The following is a 10,297-nucleotide window of genomic DNA, read 5'->3' on the forward strand; positions in this document are numbered from 1 at the left end:
ACAACACACTAAGTGGGGGATATGATTTGTTATGAATTATCAGAAAACACAATAACATAATGGTGCATATATGGTTGTATTATTTTTTGTTTTTATGGGACTTTTTTTTCATCATTTGGTTATGATTTGTTAAGTTGAAAATTACATAGTCTATATTCCACGACATTAGAAGAGTTTCTGAAAAAGCTCACCATGAAGAAAAGTATACAAAAAAAATTGAATTAAATGTGTTATTTTATTAACATAGATCACGAGTTTAACTTCAAACATTGAGGTATCATGCAATGGAGGTCTACAACTTAGGGTGGCTTGCAATTTATGGGAGGTCAAGAGCTAAGTCTTTCGAAGTTGTGGTCGCCAAGATAATTGAAGACAAATTAGAGGAGTGAGGCCTGGTGTACATAGCCTTATAGGGATAGTCAAAATACATAGGTTGCTCTTGGTGGAGGGATCTCCCCTCCTCTTGTACTGTGGGCAGCTTTTTTCTAATTGCAAGCCAACCAGGTCTATAGCCGATAGGTTTCCAGGGAACTTTGGTGTTCAATATAATTTGTTGGTCAGTCATGTTGGGTTTTCCATAGAGGAAGTAGAGTTGGGTGATTTCAAACCGAAGGAAGGTGGTGATGTTCGGATTTGGGTATCCACCCCAGATTTCAAGTCTAAGTTGGAGGTAGATAGGATGGAAGCATGGTCAGAAACTGAGCCCTAGCATATTCCCATTCCAGTATCGGTTGCCTTGGAAGAAAATAGGGATCCAACTAAAGGATCGACAAGAGCACTGACATCCATGACTCTTTTGGAGGTAGATATGCAATGGATATCAAGCCTAGGCCCATAAGAACAAAGCTAGGCTTTTGTAAAGATGTCTTGAGGGTTCCTAGAAGAACTTACTCCTTATATGAATTACTTCCAATAATCTATATGACATGAACAAACTTCTAAACAATTCAGGCCCTAATAGAACCCCTTGTGGAACCAAAATTCATTGAGGGGTTTCTCTTTATAGGGTTCACTAATTTCAAGCCCTCCAAAGGGGCATACTTTTCAGTAATTAGCAAATAGCTTCTTGAGGGATCTACCCACCTTAGAAGAAGGAAAAGGTCAAAACTTAGAAACATTCAATGAAAAGGAATCACAGGAAAATCCTCTAATTACTTCAGGTGGAACATTGGGATGGGGTCCCCTAGTCAATTTTGGGGCAAAAGCCCAAGTTTTGATGTATAAAGATGTAGAGTCTCCGCAATTATGGTCGCGGAGAGCGTAGTTAAGAAAAAACTCAAAAAGGGTTTTTACCCTCTTTTATGTAAGTTAAGTTGGCTTTTGAAGATCTATTCATGGTCCGCGAACCATGTGACTGTATAAATATGTGTGTCTTATAAAGAGAGGGAGAGAGAAATGGGGGAGAGAGAGAAGGAAAGAGGCAAGGAGATAAACACAAAATGGAAGGTGGAGAGAGAGGCAAGAAGAAAGAGACACACAAAGACAAATACACACATACATTTTGATCATTGATTTCAATGTAGTTTTTTTATTTCTAATCCTATTTGATCATTTGCACTAGATGCATTGATTTCAGTGTAGATGTCGATTTCGAATCCTATTTGATAGATTGCATTAGATGCATTGATTTCAGTGTAGATGTTGATTTATACTCCTATTTGATTGCTTGCACTAAAAGCATTGGTTTCAGTGTAGATATTGATTTCTAATCTTATTTGATTACTTGCACTAGATGCATTGATTTCAGTGTAAATGTTGATTCCTAATCCTATTTGATTGTTTGCACTAGATGCATTGATTTCAGTGTAGATGTTGATTTCTAAACCTATTTGATTACTTGCACTAGAAGCATTGGTTTTAGTGTAGATATTGATTTCTAATCCTATTTGATTGCTTGCACTAGATGCATTTATTTTAGTGTAGATGTTGATTTTTAATCCTATTTAATTGTTTGCACTAGATGCATTGATTTAAGTGTAGATTTTGATTTCTGATTTAATGCAACTAGATGTTTGATGTACATTAATTTCAAAGTAATTAGATTAATAATGTGTATTGATTTCAGTGCAAGCACATCTCTGCCCCCTCCATCTATATCTCTATCTCCCATTGTCTCTCCTTCTTTGTCTCTCTAACTCACCCCCAAACATACTCTCTCTCTCTCTCTCTCACACACACACACACACCCTTCTCCCTCTATCTTCCAATTCTCTCTCCATAACTATCTCTCTTCCTCTCTCCTTCTCTTTGCCTCTCTCCCCCCTCCATTTATATCTCTATCTCCCCTTGTCTTTCCTCCTTTGTCTCTCCTTCTCACCCCCCAAAACATACAAACTCTATCTCAATGTAAGCACACAAAAATTATTCATGACGTGCATTAACTTCTATGTTACAAACTAGAGTGGTGGATATTCAATTTGTAACTGGATCGAAAGTGGGAGACCACGGTTGCATGAATAAACCAACACTACCCAAAAACCATGGACCGAATTTGCAAATAACTTCTTCATCTTCGATGTTGTTAAAGACAACTGCGAAAAATCCCCAAGCCATGGGGTAAACATTCAAGTCATCTGAAATATAGGGCTTCTGAGATTCAGATATACACTTATGCGGATCCGTCAGCCGTGACCAAAAGCCATTGACCGACAAACCAATTGTTGCTCTGAGAAAAACTTTTCACAACTAAAAGCTTCCTTGTCCAAATCCATATCAAGAGAAGAAATTCCGTGAACTATCAAGAGGGTAGAGCCTAACTTCAAAATGGAGCTATAAGAGGTAGAAGATGAACCTTCCTTTCCAACTAACATATCGGCAATTGGAGTCGTCTTCACCACAGAGTCACCAAGTTTCTCCATTGTTCTAAATGTCATAAAAAATTGCAAAAAACCACTCATTCTAGGCATAGATCAACTGGGTAGGGTGAAACCCTGGCCACTGTGAGAGTTTTTAGAGCATGATAATCCCAATTGATTATTTAAATATATTTCATATAAATTTAAAAATATTATATATATATATATATAGAGAGAGAGAGAGAGAGAGTAGTCTTTCGGTGAAAAAGTTTGTGCCCAAATCTTGATTTGTGTTGTTTAAACTAGTTTTTTCATTGCATAGATGGATTCAAAACCCTCAAAAACCCCTGAGAACTTCGATCGTGAAGATTTCACCTGTCAAACTTGTAATTTCAATGAATCCTTGTCGGATTTTAAGCAAATTAGATCAGAAAATAAATTAGAAAACTTTTCAAAAAATCACACTTAAAGACTATATATATAGATAATGTTCTTTAAAATTTAAGTCCTTAACATTTTCGTGAGATTTAAAGATATCAAATTTAAGCCGCGCATTCTTAAATAAATATACCCAATTTTTTCTTTGAAAAAAAAAATATGATTCATTTGAACACTTTTCACTTAGGTTCTTAAATACACTTGCTCAATTACACTTATTAAAATATTTAAATAACATTCGCTTATAGAGTTTAAGATTCACTTTCATCTTTAGTAAATATAAAGAATAATAATGATGCAAAGTTGAAAGTATATACAGCGATTTCATTTTTTTTTGTGAAAATAAAGAATAATGTCTAACATTTTGATTCCTTAAAAACATTTACTTTCACACTCTTTAAGGTTTACTTTACTAAAATATAATATGCAAAGTTTAAAAAGTGTATAAATTTTGATTCCTTAAAAACATTTACCTTCACACTCTTTAAGGTTTACTTTACTAAAATATAATATGTAAAGTTTAAAAAATGCATATAAAAAAAAAAAAAAAATATATATATATATATATATATATTTAAGTATAGGCCAATTTCATGTGGAGTGAAAATAAATAATATTTTTTTACAATTATTCTTTTAAGCCTTTAATTGAGGCTCTTACACGTCCATGTTGATTTACATCTGCAAGAAAAATTAACAAATAATTATATAAATTAATTATTTTTAAAGTTTTAATATTTGATTCTCTAAAAGTTGAGTTTTTTTTTTTAATTGTTAATTTTTAATTTTATTCAAAAATGAATAGTGTAAAGTGTATATATCAATTTCATCTTTAATGAAAATGATGAATAATCTCCTCCTTTTATAAATTAATTATTTTTTTAGTTTAATGTTTGATCCCTTAAAACCTTTCGGTAAAGTTAAGTTTTTTAAATTTTATTAAAAAATGCAAAGTGTAAATATTGAGGTTCTTACGCATGAATATTGAGTCACGCTCAAGAAAAATTAAAGAATAATCTCATTAATTAATGGTTTTCAAAGTTGTAATGTTTGATTCCCTAAAGCCTTTTAGGGAAGTTGAGTTTCTTAAATATATTCAAACCATATATTCATATGATTTACAAAGTTTTAACGTGTCATTCTTATATTATATATATATATATATATATATATATATATATAAAATTGAATATCAAAATAATATATCTTAAATATTTTAAAAGTTTTTAATTTTTGAGTTAAAAGATATATAGATGAAATATAGTTATGTTATATTTTATTTCGAAGTGTTAAAATAATTATCATTTAAAATTATAAATATGAAAAGAGGGATAAAAGCACGAAAGAAATAAAGTAATATTTTTCTTAAAGTTTTTTTTTTTAAATAATTTAGGTAAAGTTTTCAGATTATTTCAAAAATTGTTAAAATTTGCAATATGTAAAATTTCGCTATAACAAGGGATTTAGTGATAATTCTTAGGTATTTGATTAAAGATTCATTTCACTAGATGTTAAGTTAGCATTGGTTTTCAATAGGACCAAACATCTAATCGACTAATTCTCCAATATAAGTTACTTTCATGTTTTAAGAAGTAACAATTTCAAAGCTGATAACCTAGTGTCCTAAGCCACAGGAAGACAAATTGGGACCTTAATCATTAATCATGTAGTCAGCTTAGAAGATATCCTTTAATTATTTTTCATGGTACTTGATGCATCAACAGAAAGGTTTGTTCATATGGTAGTGTTTTTAGATTCATTAAAGTGAGAGAGGGTGCAACAAGACCCTCCATTACTGCATGCATGCACTCCTCCTTTAAATGACACCCCAAAATGTTATTGCAGAAACAAGTGATGGAATATTATGGGATATTCATGGCCGACAGTTGGTGACTGAATGATATTCCTCTTAGCATTTCTCTAGCTTCTCAATCTTGAGGGTTAGGTTCTCCATGGTTTGAGATCATTATTGGTTCCCATGGATGGTTCCTCTATTTTTTTGCCTCAACTCCCTAGGTGTGGTTTTTTCTTCTCTCTCCCATTTTCTTTGGATTCTTTAATCGAGGACTTAGTCACTCATGTTGAAGGCTCTCTGGTGGACAATTTGATTGGAATTTTTTAGAGTTATGGTGCTTTTTATGTGAATTGGGTTGGAGGGGGGCCCACTCATATAGTATAACTTTTGTCTTTGCAAAAAGCCCTATGTGGTTTTCCTTAGGTGTCGGATCCCTTCTCTTTTAATTATGGATTATTACAAAATTGAGCAAACCATGAAGGACTCTTAAGAGGCATGATAAAGCTCTAGAGGATTTTCTAGAGAATTTAGAAGCTCAAGGAGCAACCTTCAGCTCACATGAAGAATTGATTATGAGCATTCTATTGACTTAAATAAGAAGAATTTCAATACTGGAGGCTGAATTGTTTTCCCCCAAAAATAGTTTAGCTAGCATGGTCAAGAAGGGACATGAAATCTTTGGCCCATCAATTACCATTATTGCTCTCTAACAATGTTCTTAAATCTATTTTGAATAGTCTAGATAAGCCCATTCCTCTGATCAGAGATGTAGAAGCAAAAGAAAAAATTATATGAAGAAGATCTCCTTCCTAGTTAAATACTTTTTTGGTTTATGTATTTCAAATAGTCAAGATTTGAATTCTTCCTTGTAGGTATTACACTCATCATTTTGAACTACATCTCATATATTTTGAGCATGTCCAGGATGTAGACATACTATTAGATTCCCTTTTGATTATGATATGTACTTATTTGCATAGCCTCCTCTATTTATGTTCTCTTCGTTGCAAATATTTTGCAGTGTTTTATAATACAAGTCTACCAATTCTAGGTTACAAAAAAAATCATAAATATACAAATTCTCACTTAAATGTTATGATTATAGTCCATCCATTGACTCCAATGTGTGTGTAAACATGGAAAGCTAAACCTTTTACTTGTGTATTTGAACTAACACATTTATCCTACTTCTCAGCAACCTTTTCAATCTTATAGAGCTTGAGATTTGATTGGTTATGCCTATATTGAGCTTCTTCAATACTCTCAAGCTTGAGATTATGTTTTCCAAAGTGGGTAATGTAGATGGCGATTTATGGGTTTCCTAAAGCTTGTCTTGGCTTGAGAAAGAAGGATAGAAAGATTTTTCTCACCTTTATTATAGAAATTCGATGTAGTGTTGGGAATCATCCTTGGCAAGCAATGTCAAGCTCCATGGATGGTAAACTTACTTGTTGTCATCACTTAGCTACTTCTGAAGTAGAAGATACATTTAACATAATCAATGGGGTGTAAATACCATTTAATTAATATGTTTATTGATTCCGCAAAGCCATATCCTCTTAATTATGGTTTCAAAGTCAATGGGATGTTTCCATTGCCCAAAGTAGTTTATTTTTGTGCCTAGTTGTAGGCTTTTTTTTAATCTTATACACCCATTGTAGGGATAAATAAACTCATGTTTTCACAATTTAGAATGTGAAAGAGCGCCTGAGATATTACTTGCTAGCAAGTCATTCCCCTCACTCCATCTACAAACTTATATCACTTTCTTTGCTTGTGTAGTTGTGTAATGCTTAGGTTGCTTGCTTGAATGAAAGTCTTGTTCCTTACCCCTTAGTTGTGTCATGCTTAGGTTGCTTTCTTGAATGAAAGCCTCTTTCCTTACCCCTTCACATGCTTTATCTAGGCCTTCTTGCAAAGCTATAAGAAATTCATGGAAATAACTAATGGGTTTCTAAATTGACACATATTTTCCATCTTCTATAGTCATTATCTTGATAGAACCTAATTTCTTCCCATTGTTAATTTTGATACTTGTCCAACTAACTTATTTTGTAACTAATGGAAATTTGTTGATTAATTACTTACAAAGGTTAATTTTAGTTGCATTTTATGAGCAATTATATGAATATGCTTGAGATTTCTTTTGCGTTGATGAGTAGGGAATAATGATGTGTTTGTTGATGAATTTTATTACTATAGCCTTAATCACTATTGATGTATAAAAACTATTTTGATTGTTTTTCCTAGCATTTAGTCTCGACACTAGCACCTATCCTAGTTATGATAAGGAAGATAAACAGGTGAATGACCATATTATTTCTATTCCACAACCAATATGTGTTCATCAATTCAAGAAGGAAGACAATGCACCACTTGGTAGAGAATCATAGCACATGAGTTTGACTTTCCTCTTTGACCAAAATATGGAGAAAAGGGGCTACGAAAGCTCACACTCCACAATACTCCAACTTGAGAATATTGGTAGTGGTTACACACTCCACAATACTCCAACTTGAGAATATTGGTAGTGGTTACACACTCCATGACAATTTATTAAAGCAATTGACCATGAGGAAGAGTGTTTCTTTTGATTTTGTAGCAAACCGTCTAGTTTAGTTTCAAAGAAGGATTGCACACCCTAGAATATTGTTCCTCAACAAGCCACCATAGCTAATGCAAAGGAAGTTGGTACTTTCAAGGGTAAGATTGTTAGTATAGAGCTCATAGTTGTCTATTGGGTTATCTCAGGTTGTTGGGGGGAACAATTGTTATCCTCCCCACCTAGGTTCAATTCCCACGAGTTACATGTTGAGCTCATATTGTGTATATTGTTGTAACGACTTCAAGCCTAGTTATTGAACAACCTTGAGCCTTGAAGAATATCTTACCCTTTCCTATTGGATAGAGAGTGGGGTGCTTGGTTACACGGAAATAAAAGAGCTCAGAGTTTCTCAACATGAATCTAAGGCTTCTTTAGTATAAATATGATCACATGTAGCTCAAGTTAGGGTTTATAATGGTACATTTTGAAGTTGCATACAATCATGGTTAAAGAGATGCAAATTTGAGTTTTAATTTTTTTAACCATAACTGGGAGATTTTTGTATTAATAAAATCAATTACCAAGGCTCACAACAATATTACAAAAACACGTGCCTTCGAATGTCAAGCAAAATTGCTAGCTCCTTATTTTGAAAATACATAAAATATTTATGTCCACAAAACTTCATCTTGATATTTGTTACATGAGTAACTTCTCACAAATTGTTGACATAATAAAAAAATAGAAATAATGCATAAATAAACTAGATTATGGGGCCTGCTTCTTACCACCATAGACTATGCTATTGAATAGTATTTTTCCTTCTTTAGTACTGTTGTCCAAGATTCTTTTGTCTTTTATGAGGTCCTTGGTATTCCTACCATTCCCAAGTTATCATGATATAAGAGTTCCAATTGTTTCTATATCTCATATTCTTCAGCCTAATCCACCAAACTCACCTTAGGGGGCTTTATATCCTGAACTAGATCTAAGAAAAAGTAGCTTCCTCTTCCACCAAACCTTGTTGGGTTGATCCTTGCTAAGATTAAGGGTCTTCCTTTGAGGGAGTATCCCTAGTTTTCTCTAAATCCACTAACACATCCCCATTTTCATATGTATCCACTTTTGAATCTTCCATGGAAGTTTCGAATTTAGGTGGATTTTCCTTAGCAATTAATTGATCTTCTTCCTTGGCTTCAATCCACCAAATTCATTTTCTTTGTTGCTTCTTAACTTGTTGTGGTCATTTTGGAAAATTTGTTGCTAAATTCACTCTTTCAAGGTAAACTCTATAATGAAAAGAAAAATGTTCATAATCAATATTTTTTATCCATGAGCAGTTTTCACATTTTAGAATTATTTCTACTGAAAACCCTTTGACAAAGTCCATTTTCACACATATGAGGGCGTATGTAGTGATGCTTCATTTCTTTGTTTTACAAATTTTGTGATTGTATCTTCTAGGAACTTTACCAATGGCTTGAAGAGTGCTTGAACCCATAAATGCAAAGGTATATTTGGAGGTTTAAACCACACAATAGTTGAAGAAAGAGAATTTGTGAGTGGGTTTAACGAAGGTGTCCAATGTTTCATACATAGTTTGGAGATTCCCTGGAAAAGAGGTCCAAAGTTTATAATCAAATCCCTTTCTTTAACAAGATCAACTCAACAATGAATAATCCCTTTACATAGGGAAATAAAATCCTTCTCTTTTAACTAAGGTTTTTAGGAGCCAGTGAAGAAAATAAGGTTTCTAGGAGTCTGAATTTCATTTGTACAAATCTATTAATCAAGGCCAAAGACCATTGAAACAAAAACAAAAAAAAACACTACGGAAGGTTGTCTAGACTACAATATATTTCACTACAAAAATATTTATGGTAGGAGCCTCTTGAACCGGACGACAAGGAGAACACAAGATCTTCTTCACCATATTGTTGAAAGAATCCTTACCTGGATTACCATTTGAAAGAAGAGGAATAGATCTACATCCAGTATCCATATTGGCTCCCACAAACTACTCAAGATAAGATTCCATGTGAGTATCCAAAACACAAGTGGAAGAAGGTGTTGTAGAAACTTATTAAGTTTCCACCATGCAAGGACTATATCTTCAAGAAGGGAAGATCCATTTGGAATAGTCGCCACCAAGGAAGACTACAAGGAAACAATGCTTATAAAGGAAAGAATGGCCATGTGAAGCCATATCAAGGTTGAAGGAAGGTTTGTATCCATGGCTAGGGTAGAACCCAACTGCCACTACATGTATCAGTCACACATGCTCCATTAGAAGTTTCTTTACCTTAATTATTATTATAAATGAAATTGATTTTATTCTTTTGAAATTACTAATGAAATGCAGGAAGAGCTACCACCATGCAAGGAAAAGATTCTTCTATAAGGGAATATCCATTTGGAATAGTTGCCACCAAGGAAGAATGCAAGGAAACAATACTTGGAGAGGAAATAATGTCCATGTGAAGCCATATTGGAGCTTAAAAGTTTTGTATCCATGGCTAGTGTTGAACCCTAGTTGCCACCCCCTGTATTAGTCACACGTGCTCCATTAGAAGTTTCTTCACCTTGACTCTTATTATAGATTAAATTTATTTTATACTTTTTAAAATACTGATGAAATAAATGATTATTTTCTTCCAGGAAATTTTAAGTTTTAATAAGGTATTTAATGATCCTCTTCAAATATGGCTTGCTCGAAGAGGATGTT

Source organism: Pinus tabuliformis, chromosome X (genome assembly GCF_031772625.1).
Source record: "Pinus tabuliformis cultivar Carrire ecotype Pingquan chromosome X, CPIR1, whole genome shotgun sequence".
Classification (NCBI taxonomy): Eukaryota; Viridiplantae; Streptophyta; class Pinopsida; order Pinales; family Pinaceae; genus Pinus; species Pinus tabuliformis.